This window comes from Motacilla alba, chromosome 2 (assembly GCF_015832195.1).
Source record: "Motacilla alba alba isolate MOTALB_02 chromosome 2, Motacilla_alba_V1.0_pri, whole genome shotgun sequence".
Taxonomy (NCBI): domain Eukaryota; kingdom Metazoa; phylum Chordata; class Aves; order Passeriformes; family Motacillidae; genus Motacilla; species Motacilla alba.
This window is the reverse complement of record NC_052017.1, coordinates 149,230,912-149,243,645: the sequence shown is the minus strand read 5'-3', so window position 1 is coordinate 149,243,645 and position 12,734 is coordinate 149,230,912. Positions and strand designations below refer to the sequence as shown.

Here is a 12,734-nt window from a genome sequence, read left to right as displayed (position 1 = left end):
GCTGCTCTGGGAGGGGAAAATCCTCTGTCACAGTGTGTAATTGGCTCGGTGTGTTTGCACAGAGGTCACCAAGGGCTGGGATTGCTGCTCTGCTCCTCTGGGCAGATATAAATCATTGCTGCAATTTTATCTCTGATTTTTTCTCTCTGGGGAAATTGCATACTTTTTTTTTTTTTTAATGTTTTCAATTTCTTTTTTGACATAGCTTTCTGTAGAGTGTATGCATGTAGGAAGTGCATGGCATTTGTATAGGAAGTATTTATAAATGCAAAAGCATTTTTAAAGTGTTCAGCCCACAGTGACCAGAGCTGAAGGCAGTGTGTGAAGGGCTTCCTCACTGGTGTTAATTGAGCAAAGCAAGTAGGAGTATTAATTAAAAGGCCTTTTGTGAGCTCTTGAGAGCTGCCTGGTGCTCGTCTAATGCAGGAACCTGCCCCTTGGGGTTCTACCAGTGCTTTTTCTTGGCAGCAAAATTGGTTGCTTTTGTAACCAGGAGGTGCTGTTTCTAGAATAAAAGCTAAAATTGGAAGTTCTTGGAAGGTAGGAGTGTGTGTACGTGTTTGAAGGCCAGCAGGAGAGAGAAACAAGCAGCTGGTGAGAAATGCCAAGACTTTGATTCAGCAGGGTTCTCCCTCTACTCTCAAATCTGACACGCTGAAATGCTTAACTGGATTGTGGCCAGAGTGTTCCTCCCACAGCAGGTTTGGGATCTTAAAGAAGACTGGACACTTAGAACAAGTGATTCTCCTTTTCCATTGAAGGTTTTAATTCGTTATTTATTATTTTTGCAGGTGTTCTGCAAACAATTACAACTTTGTTACTGTTGCTAATCTGGAAATATTGAAACCTTCTCGGAATTTTAAAGATTCATATCAACTTTCTTTGGAAAAGGAGGTGCTGTTCCCCATGCTCAGCTGTGATGTTTTGAGTAATTAACAGTTGTTTTTGTACCAGTTCCTACAGCCCAGCTCAGAGGCTGCAGGATCTGCAGGATGTGCCTGGATATCAAAGCTCTTTGTGTGCTGATGGTTGCCATGTCCTTAATCATGACAGTGAAATCGTTTTTGTTTTTTTTTTTTTTCCAGTACTTATCAGTTGTCTTGCTTTTTCTTCCAGATTAGAAGAAAGTCTTGTGTGCCCAGGAGAGCAGGACTTGGGAAGCAGCTGGTAAGAGCATCTCTTCAGGAGAGGGTCAGCTGAACGTGGAATTATGGGACTCAGGCAGATGCAAATAAAATTTTTCCCTGGATAAACTTTTTTTTTATCCCTGTGACTTTCATTTTATAGGACTTTCACTCCCTTTTGGAATGAGTTGCCAAAAGGGAGAGCTGGTTTATGGAAGTTATTGCTGGTGAGGCTGGGGAGGGAGTGCTTTATCTTCACTCATATGGAAAGCAACCTTATCCAAGAGTTGTCTCAGAGCTTTGGCCATATTTTCATGTTCTCCCTGTGTTCTCATTGTGCTGATCCTTTGCTGGTTCCATGTCTTTGATCTCTAGAGCAAACCATGCACAGGAATAAAATAAACTTGGAGAATGCAGTGCTTTGAAACCTGGGTGCTTAAGGATGCCAGGCAGAATTTGAATCATGGAATAGTCTGGTTTGAAAGCAACTTTTGAAGGTCATCAAATATAATCCCCTTCAAGGATCAGTGAGATGTCCAATGATGGGAAATCTCCAACTTCATCTGCTTGCTCAGAGCCTCATCCCACCTGACCTTGAATCTTTCCAGGGATGGGGCACCTGACGCCTCTGTGGGCAACATTTTTGTGTCTTACCACAATCTTTTATCTCACTTGAACCCCTACCTTCTTTCAGTTTGAAACCACTACCCTGAAACTACAGGCCCTACTAAAAAGTCCATCCCCAGGTTCCCTGAAATCACTGAGAACTGTATTGTTCTCTAAGTTTTCAGGTTTAACTTCATGTTCCTCATCTTAGAAACTCCTGCCAGGGTGGTAAAGCCTTGTTGGTCTCCTGGGCAGTGTGAATAGCAAGCAGGGGAGTGCTGGCCCATGGCACACTGTTCATGTGTCCCTTGGACATTCAGTAGTCCCCTCCCAGAGAAATTGCATTTTGGTCCAGCAGCAGATCCAGCTATGGCAGATCCATTTGTGGGCAGCACAGCCACAGCCAAGTTCCACTGGCTTTTTCTGGGATTATTCCGTCCCTCCCACCTGGTTTACCTCCCCTTGGAGGCATAGGGAGATTTATAGGACTCTTCCTTGGTGACCCTGAAGACAGAAATGGATTCATCCCCCTCAAGGCTCATGTCTGGGGAGGGAGCAGCGCTTTGTGTAATTTTCCTGTCACCTGTGGCAGCACTGGTGCTGAATCAATGTGATGGGTGTCCCCTTTGATACAGGTGATGTTTCCCTAAATACCAGTGCTCATTCCCCTGGATCTCCTTGCAGCAGGACTGAGCAGAAAGCTTTAGTGGAGTTACTGCTGTCCTGATAGTCCCCAAGCACCAGGTCTGGCTGGAGAGAGAGAACACAAATTGTCTTCCCACAAGGGTCTGGACTGAAAACCAGAGGATTTGGCTTTCAGTACCAGCTAGTCGTGCCTTAAAACAAATTTTGCTGAGGGCATCTTTTCTCAGCTTTATGTTTTTCCCTTTTTTCCCTTCCCATCTCTTACTTTCATGTGCAGTTTCTTCTGTGTGGCAGAAAGGAGCAGGTACATGGGAATGTGGCCTCTGGAAATAACCTGGACCAATGGGTTGGGAAGCTGTAATCAGCCAGGTGATGGAGCAGATTGTTTCAGCAGTGAGGGGGGAAATAACTGTTGTGGCATCCCTGTGTCTGTGACCAGTCTGGCTCCTGCTGGACCCGGAGTCACCCTGTGCAGGGCATTGGTGGTGGTGGAGCGAATTGTAAAGAACACCAAGTGTGATGAATGTGACAGTCCTGTGGTGCTTTGGGAGCTGCACTGATGGTGTCAGCCAGGCTGGGGTCAGGATCTCTCTCCCCATCTGTCATGGTGGTCCTTGGCTGTATTGACAACATTTTTGCCCCTGTCAATTTGTTGACCTGTCCAGTCCTGTCACTGTCCCTCTGTTGTCTTTGTGCTCTTGCCCACTTGTTGATTGCCCTCTCCCATTGTAGTAGGGGTCTGTTGCTCTCCCTGTCTATCTGCTGCATGATGAGAAAAGTGGATGGAAACCCTTTGGGAAGAGTCATACCCTCTAAGTTGGGTGTGTAATGCTCTGGAAAATTTCACTGTTTGTTAGCCACCTGTGGTGCTTTGGGAGCAAAGCTATAGAAGGACATTGCAGCGGAGAGTCCAAATCTCTCCCTGCTCAAATTTGTTCTTTTTCACCTCCTGATACCCTGAAAGTCCAGGCAGTGGAGTTGTTTTTAGCTTTTTCATGCTCCGTGCTGAGTGAGCACTAGTGAAAGCACTTTTGCTGGAAGGGCTGCACAGGGCACAAGCACAAGGTGCTCCCTGGCTCCAGCCCTTCATCCACATGACCAAGTGTTTGCCAGAGGCTGCTGAGGTCTGGAGAGGCCACTCCTTGCTAAGTAGACCCGCAGGTTCCCCCTGGGGACTTGGTTCAACTGGCCTGACCTGTGCTTCAGCCATTCAGGTGATGCAAGTAAGAGGTTGACTGGGGCTAAGCTTGTGCCTGGATTTGTGTCCAGCATCAGCTTCACTGCTCAAACTTTTCGTGTGTCACTGAGTGGTTTTCTGTCTTTGTCTCTGGCTGGTCATTGGTGCTTTCAGTTATCGGCACATTAATTGGGCAAGTTGTGTTTTTATCAGTCATAAATGTACATCTTGTGTGCATACAACTATCCATAAAATAAGCCTTTAAAACAAAGAGAGATGAAACATCCATGTGTTCATGTCCTCATTGTGCCCAGGTCCTTGCTAGATCTCATTGCATTTTCTCCTTGTCCCCATCCTTCTGATCTTTCCAGGTGTCAGCTGTGAACCTCAGAAATGCTGCTTTTCATGAACTGTTCCATCATGTGCTGATTTTGTCTTCAGAGGTGTGAAGGACCTGGGCGCTTTGTTTGTCCAAGGGCACATAGAAGGGCTCAAAGCTGGTGATGGGACAAGAGGAAATGGCCTCAAGTGGTGGCAGGAGAGGTTAAGATTTGATATTAGGAATAATTTCTTCACCGAAAGAGTTGTTAAGCATTGGAACAGGCTGCCCAAGGAAGTGTTGGAAGGATTTAACAGGTGTGCAGATGTGGCACGTGGGGACATGGCATAGAGATGGCCTTTGCAGTCAATGCTTGGTTAATGGTGGAACTTGATGATGTTAAAGGTCTTTTCCAACCTAAACAAGTCCATGATTCTTTGTGGACTCCTGGTGGACTTGGCTTGCCATTGCTCCCCTCGCAGCGAGCTGCTCCGTGTGCTCACCACACAGGTGATCCCTGGTTGTGACACTGCTCTCTGGGATGCCACTGAGTGTGTGTGGAAAGGAAAAAGAGCCATTATGCAACACCCTCATGTGGCTCTCCCAGCTGCCAGCATGTGATGTGAGCACTGTGGTGACCCAAAATCCCTTCTCCCTGGGTGGTGAGTTAATCTGATAACTACCCACGCCTGCCGTCATCGGGATGTCCTGGCATGTAGTGCACCCCCACCTCAGAGCATTGGGCAGTGTCATCAGGCTGCTGGCACATTTTGTGTTTTCTCAAACCGCTTTCTTGGCCAGCATTCCAGCGCTGGGGTGGTTTCTGGCCGGAATTCCTCCATGTGGTGGTCCCTGCTCAGTGAGCAGAGCTGGCTTCGCCTCCACAAAGCCTGCGGCTCCCGTCTCGCTGCTTTTCCCCTGCATCTCAATCCTTGCATTCCTGCAAGGGAACAAGATAATCTCTGTGCTGGTTTTGTAGCAAACTCTCCTCAAAGTGACAGCCGTGGGCAAGGCTGTGTGGCTGTGATGTGCTGGGATTGCTGATTCCCTGGGCCGCCGTCCTAATCTCCTTAGCACTGGGAGGTGCTGCTCTGAGCTCCCTTGGTTGTCTTCCTTGAGCAATGCTGCCTCCAAGTAACCAGGGATCTGCACAAATTCCCTGGCCTTCCCTGAAGAAGTAGGAAGGTGTTCTCCCACTTGAGCAGCGTGCTTTGTTTTTGGCAGAGCCGAGCATGCAAATAGAGGGAAGGTTTCCAGTGTTGGATGCCAGCGCTGCTGTCGGGCTGTGGGAGGTGTCTGCTGTGCACCACATGGGAAGAGGATTTCTTGTGATTTGGGAGCGCTCCTCAGATGGGAAAACCTGGGTGTTAAGGAAGGATTTCTAATCAGGAGGCTGGAACACCTCTCCTAAGAAGATAGGATGGAAGAGTCAGGGCTGTTCTGCCTGGAGAAGAGAAGGCTCCAGTGAGACCTCAGAGCCCCTTCCAGTGCCTAAAGGGGCCCTGGGAGAGCTGGAGAGGGACTTTGGACAAGGGATGGAGTGACAGGACAAGAGGAAATGGCTTTAAATTGACAGAATAGAGATCTAGATTAGAGATGAGGAAGAAATTCTTTGCTATGAGGGTGCTGAGACCCTGGCACAAGTTGCCCAGAGAAGTTGTGGCTGCTCCATCCCTTAAAGTGTCCAAGGCCAGGCTGGATGGGGCTTGGAGCAGGCTGGATAGTGGGAGGTGTCCCTGCCCATGGCAAGGGGTGGAACAAGATGATTTTTAAAATTCCTTCCAACCCAAACCCTTCTATGATTTTATAATTTATGTTTTGTTTTGTTTTTTTTTTTTTCTTTGTGATGTAGGGGAATATAGGGAAGTGAAATTACAGTTATTGCAGTAGCTAAGGGCAGCTCCTGGATGTTTTTAATACTCAAAAAATGAGATTAATTTCCACTGCATATTAAGGGATTGATGGAAGCTTTCCTGTGCTGTGCAGGTGTTTGGATCAAGCACCAGCACCTGAAAACACATGGATATAGAAATTAATGTTGTTCCCACATGTCACACTATAGCAGCAGCTCAAGTGACCTCTTTTCCAGCCTAAAAATGTTCTCTTTTTCTTCTAAAGTGTGATGGGGGAAAGATGAAACTGTCCTTGCCCTCCCTCTATCAAATGGCTGCCAACTTATGGTTGTGATTCTGTAATAGAGTTGAGGATTTAATTTGATTTATTTTTGCATCAAGTTTTTAAAGGACAGGGATTAATTTTTCTCTTTTGACCTGGACTCTACAGAAACTCAGGTCCCAAAATCAAGAGCACGTGCCTCGTTGTCTTAAGGCAGAGACATCTGTGAAGCCACCTTAATTTCTGCAGCAAGCTGCCAGTGAACCTGTCCTGTGTCAGGCCAGACTTTTTGGCTGCAGCCTCCATTTTGCAGGGCACATCAATATATTTTGATTATGTGCATCCCCGGGCCTTGCAGCTTTCTGTTTGCTCCCTATTGCCAGATTTGAATTTTTTTTTGCCGTGTTTTAAAAACATCTCCCCCTCTCACAGGCAGGTTCCTGTGCTGGTTTGGGATGACAGCCTAGAGCTGGTGTTGTGCAAGGTACCAGCAAAAGAGGCAAATCCAGATGTCCCTTTATTTTCCTGAGCAGAGAGGAAGAAACTGATGCGAGTTACTCCTGCCTTTAGAGATCCAAAAGGCTGAATGCATTTATATTTCTGCTGAATGAAATGGCAGCCCTCCAGCTTGCTTGCTGCAAAATTGAGGTTATTTTATGGAGCCATGGTTGTGATCTTTCCTCTTTTTCCCTGTCCTCTCACAGTTTGTAACGATGGAGATACCATGTAAGGGGTGGTGTTAGAGCAGCCACTCTGGGAATCACAGAATCCATGAAATGCTTTGGGTTGGAAAGGACATTACAGATCTTCTTGTTCCAACAACAAAATGCTCTTCCAGACCTACACACAGTTCAACATTGTGATCAGCATCCCTCGGAGATGGATCACAATGTTGAGCTGTGTGTAGGTTTGGAAGAGGATTGTGTTGGCAGCTACAGAGCAGAGGAAGGCAAACAAGCAGTGATTGCACAGGAATGATCTCCAGAGCCCAAAAAACACTCACCCAGCATCAAACAGTAAGAGGAGGAAACCCTGTGGCACTATCCAAATCTGTTGTATGAATTCCAAGGGAAAGGACATCACTCTCTTCTAAAATGACAGGTTTTCTATAAAATTTGAAATGTTGATGAAATTTCGAAATTCTTTGTGACTTCCCAGCTCAGCTCTGCTTCCCACTCTCATTTTCCAGATAGCTGCAACCTATAGCAGGGCAGGAGAGATCCTAAAGTCAAGAAGGGTCAGGATAATGAAGGGGAGAGGCCATGGCACAATGCCTGTCACTTAGGCAGAGCAATTCAGCATTTCAAGATGTTTTGAATCAATGTTTGTGGTTTTAAAGTTGTTTCTGCAGGTTGGTTTGTGTCATCAATCCCAGTCTCCTCAGCAATGTAATTGCCTGAGATGATCTGCTCTGGCTCAAGCTGGCCAGCCAGGAAGGATCTTGTCCTGGGAACTTTTGAGTTAGGACTGTATTTTAAGTTTGAAAAAAGTGTTCTCTGTCTGTTTCGAAAGAGCAGCTGGGAAGCAGATAAAGAAATCTATCAATTTTGGTTTTTAAACAGAACATGAAAATAAATAAATGCAGAAATAAATAAAGAAAACCTGCAAGCAGAGAATTGAAAAAGTTCAACTTCAGTGCTGTTCTGTGTGAATATTATTCCAGAGGATCTGAGCACCTTTGCCAAATGAAAAATATTGTCTGTGCCTGCTGGCATTGCTCATTCCCAACAAGGTGCAGTTGTTCAGTAAGTGGTTACAATTTTGGGGGTGAAATATCTAGAAGTGATTAAAAAGCAATTTAAAATATCTGTGCTTTCCCATTAAGCTGTTGCCAGGGGCATTGAACAGTCTGTATCCTCCCCTGCACTTAGAACCAGCCTTTTGTCACACTGGAGGCATTTTTATAATAAAAATACATAAAATTACATCATGTATCGACCAAAGCTCAGTTAACTTAAGCACATGCAGGACCTCTATTAGGAAACAAAAACCAGTGGCTGGGGACATTGATTTTTGTGGGAATTAGTAAATTGGGCATATCACTGTATTTTTAAATAGCTCTATACCCTCCCAGTGCCAGTTAAGGAAAGATTGTATTTCCATTTTTTCTCTGACCCTTAAATTGGACAAGAAAAACCCTGTGTTTTTTCCCTTTCCCTCTTCCTTTCCCCATCCATTTCCCTGTCCTTTCCCTTCCTTTTCCTGTTCTTTTCTTTTCCTTTCCTTCAGTGTCTACAATTCTGCCTTTTTTCCCTTTTCCTTTCTTCCTGCCCTTCCATTTTTCTTTTTTTCCTCTTCCTTTCTTTTCCTTGTCCTACTGTGTCTACAGGGAAAGCAGGCTAAACAAAGAAGCTCAGTGCTGGAAATCTTTACAAGACACAAATCATGGAATAGTTCTGGTTAGAAGGAGCTGTTAAAGCCACCAAGGGACATCCTCAACCAGATCCTGTGGCTCAAAGCCCCATCCAACCTGACCTGGAATGTTTCCAGGGATGGGGTATCCACCACCTTTTCCAGTGTTTATCATCAGCACTGTAAAAAAAATTTGTCCTAAAATCTAATCTTAATCAACCTTCTTTTAGCTTAAAGCCATTCCCCCTTGTCATATTGCAACAAGCCCTGCTGAAAAGTTTTCCCCACATTTCTTTTCAGGAAAGTGGAGGATTTTCAGAAGAAAGGAGTTTCTTAGGGTGTTCAAGGCCAGTTTGGGTGGAGCTCTGAGCAACTTGGTCTAGTGGAAGATGTTCCTGCCCATATCAGGGGGTTGGAACTGGATGGTCTTGAAGGTCCCTTCCAACCCAAACCATTCCATGATTCTAAATGCTGTTGCTTGTCTGAGGTGAAGTTTTCCCAGACCTTCCCTGCAGAGGCTGTTGGCCTTGACTGGACTAAGTGTATTTTTCTCTGACAAATGACATTTCTGTATCAGAAATGTAATTTGTGAGAAAAATGTCAAACAGCTCAAATGGTCTTTTAAGAACTATATTGGTAATACCTTACGTAGTCTCTGCTGCTGCTATAGGGCAGCCATAATTCAAAGGAAAACTTTGCTGTCTGATTTAGCAGTACTTAAATATGGTGAGAGATGGATGTGCGTGGGGGGAGGACATTCTACAGGCTGATGGGATATTTGCAATGTACTCTAAAAATTTAGGTTCATAATTTTTTATTAGGCAACAAGGGGAGGAAAAAAGTTGGGTAGTAGAGAATTTGATTCATGGTATTGAAGTGATAAACAGTATTCTCCTTAAAAAACCCAAAAGACTGTGTTTTGCAATAGCTTTTGAAAGTTAATATTTACAGGACTGGAACTTGATAGACTTTCTATTATGTCTTAACTGATTCTGATGGGGAAGAGATTTCTGACTCTGTCACTGCCAGTTAGATCAGCTTTGGCAATGCTCTGACAGGGTTTGCAAGGATCTGATGTTATCCAAGGAGAAGTGCACTGGCACAGACACGAGCTGTGAACCCACCCATAATTTTTCCATGGTTTCTGCAGTAGCATCTCCCTCTAATGAGGGCAAAACAAACAAAATCCCAACTTTTGAGAAGTCATGACCTGGATAAAACTAACCTTGGCTTTTCTGTCTTTTATGATTAAGTTCTCCTGTGGCTTTTTTTTTGTCCTGTTTCTGCCTGCAGATGTTCTGAAGAAATCCTCAGCTTTGGTATAAAGTACAACTCTGTGTTTTAAAAACTCTGCCCCTTTTTACTTTAAGTAATTGCATCTTTGTTTTAATCCATTAAATACCCATATGTCCTGCAGACCTTCAGATAACATTATAGTTTTACTGGTGGCAATTAACCTCATTTCTGAGCAGAGGTGTAGCTACGGGGCTGCTTTGTTTGTACATGTGCTTGGTTGTATGAGATTTTCAATCCCACTGCTCAAATGGGAAATTGGGAGGGTTTATCCTCTACGGAAGGAAAACAAGGAGCATGTGAATCAGGAAGAGAAATTTGTAAGGTTTAGCGAGTACCCACTCTTATTTTTTAGTTGGCAGGAGTTTGGCACTGTTTGGAATGGCTGTTAGGGAATTGTTGGCAAAGTTTCAATTTCCTGCATGTCCTCAGCCAGCACCTTGGATATCCTGTAGTGGGGTTATGATGAAGACAGAGCTATTTTAGGTTATGCTGTTGCGGCTGCATCTCCAGGTCCAGATCTTCATACTTTTCTTTTTGGTTTAGCCCAGCTCATGGGAAATAATTGGGCTCCTAAATGTGGAATGGTTTGGATTGGAAGGGGCCTTAGAGATTGATCTCGTTCTGCCTGTTTGTCTGTGGTAAGATGTCATTTTATGAGCTCCTTTGCCTTTGGCTCGTGGCATTGAAGTTTGCTTAGCCTCTGCCTCATGCTGGCTCCATGTCAGGAGTTTTTAATCTCCTCCACCTGAGGAAGAACGGGATGAGTGAAGTGGTTGGAGGTGCTGAGGCAGATGCTCCGAGCTGGACATGCAGTTGGACACCCAGGAATCTTCTGAGTGCCTGCTGGAGCCAGGAAGGGCTGCCCAGCCCTAATTCTTTCCTCCAGATACAGGCATAGTGCACAGTGGTGTCTTGTTGGCTCGATTTCCTCCTGCATATCACAATTTGGCCACTTCTGCCTTGCAGCTGGACACAACGTAAATTTATACAGAGGAGGAAAGAGCTCAACTCCTGTGGGAGGTCTGAGGCTGTGGATTTTTCTCTTTCTGAACAAATTCCTGGTTTGCAATCCTCTAACCACTGTCCAGTCTTCCCTGTGGGCTCAGCAGAGATGTCTGGACCACAGCCTTGTTTTTCTTGGCTTTTCCCTCAAAGTAATTGAGGAAGTAATATGAGTCTCTAGGGTGTCTGGGAAAGAGAAGCTGGAAGCTGCTATCCTAACTTTCAGTGCTGTTTTTTTAGGACTGGTGTGTGTGCAAGAATGCTTCAATACATCTGCAGGCACACGGTGGGATTCTTGGAGTGTCCTGTGCAGGGCAAGGAGATGGGTTTTGATGATCCTTGTGGGTTCCTTTCCAACTCAGGATATTCTGTGATTCTGTGGTTCTACTGCTGTGGCTGTTGCTTGTGTGGTCCAGCCTCCTCACCTGGGCATGATGATGGGGCTGCCCATCCTTAATTTCCACTGTGTCCCATTGGTTTAATCTGGAATTTGCTCTTCCCCTTGAATTGGGATATGGGGGTTTGCTGACCCATTACATGTGGGAGTGCCTGCAGCAGAATTGTTCCAGGAAATCAGGTGATTGTTCATGGTTGGCTGTTTCTCTGGCTATTAACAGCTTTGGTGTTTAATCCTGCTGGACCCTATTTGAGACCTTTCTGAAGGACTTTGGTCAAGCCAAGGGTGTAGCCTTGCTGCTGTAGCTGTGCCGCACAGCTCTACTGTCAGTTGTTGATGCAGCACCTTTTGAAATATTCACATTTAATGGCAATACAAGGCATGTCTGAGCTCTGAAATGCCATGGAGAACCAAAGGAGTGGAAATAGAGTGGCAGCAGAGCTTAACACTTTCTGTCTTTTGTTTGTGTAGAGCTATCTGAGTTTTGTGCATTGACTGATCTGCTTGCTTGGGCTGCTGACATTCATCTCTCTTGACTGTCAAATTCAGTGTAGTGGAAATGTTAATCTGACCACAGCCACAATGAAAAGAAGGATCTTCAGGTGAAAACACACATAGAAGCCTTCTTAGGAATCTGTTTAGGTCTGAAGAACAAATCTGTACATGATGCTGGTCGTGTTTGCTCATGTTGTGCAGTGAAGTCCCATCCCAGCAGCCTGTGGAAGCTGCTTTGTGATGTCTCCTCCTGTATACAAGACAAATTCAGGGATACTCCTCTTTCTTGGAGCAGGGCTCCCACTGGGATCAATGGGGTTTTAATGGTGCATATCCTACCACATCTCCAGTCTGGGCTAATCAACATCCCCATATATTAACCATGCCAAAAGCCATAAACCTCTCTGGGATTCCTCTCAAAACTTTGGAACATGGAGAAGTCCTTTATTTCCAGGCCATACCTGAGTAGGATCTAAGCCATAATCACAATCCTATGAAATTTTAAGCCTCTGTCTCCTTCTGTCTGATCTCCTCTCTGTGCTGTCACATCTGCCTGTCAGGCTGTCTCCTGCTGAATTGGGGTTCCATGTTGATACAACATTTTCTGGTTCCCTTTCAAAACACCTCATCTCCTTCTCCCTTTGTCATTTGCATGATATTAAAGCTTTTTCTTTTTTTGGTGGCTTTCCTGGGAGCTTGGACTCTCCTTTGCTATTTTCTCAAGTCCAGTTCACTCTGGGTAAAGCAGAGTTGCTGTTGCTTTCTGAATTTTTTGTCCTTTTTATCCAGGACATGTTTGTAAATGGTGGCATTCTGCTGGCTCCATGCTATATGGAGAGCACCAGAACTCTCCTGACTATGGGATTGTCCATGAAAATTTAGCTAGATAAATGATGTTGGCATCATTTATCTGTTCAAAGCAGTTTGGGAATCACTCTGTGGTCCATAGAGCAGGACTTTGCTGGAGGAGAAAAGTCTCAATGCAGCAGAGATTCCTCTGCCAAAGGTGTGAGTGGAGTGTCCAGGAAGGAAAAAAAACCCAACCAGCATCTTGCAGGATGGTTTTTCTCTTGGTGTATCTGGTGGGGGTGCAGGGAATGTTTTTGGTTGTTTAAGTGACGGACCATTCTGGTGAGTTCTGCCATAGGGAGGGGAAAGGGGCTTCACCTGCAATATCATCCAGGGTGAAACTTTTATTTTTTGTCC

At 45.0% G+C, this 12,734-nt stretch overlaps 1 protein-coding gene across 9 annotated transcripts in view; it reads left to right on the top strand.

Annotated features, from left to right (window-relative positions):
- Positions 1-12,734, top strand: part of TSNARE1 (t-SNARE domain containing 1) — a 448,564-nt gene that overhangs the window by 44,684 nt on the left and 391,146 nt on the right. For 6 of the 9 annotated variants that reach the window (XM_038161056.1, XM_038160980.1, XM_038160989.1 and 3 more), the window contains one exon: positions 1,117-1,167. The exons of the other annotated variants lie outside the window; for them this stretch is intronic. The gene's annotated coding sequence lies outside the window, so the exon portion shown is untranslated. The remainder of the gene's footprint in view (positions 1-1,116; positions 1,168-12,734) is intronic. 9 annotated transcript variants of the gene reach the window in all.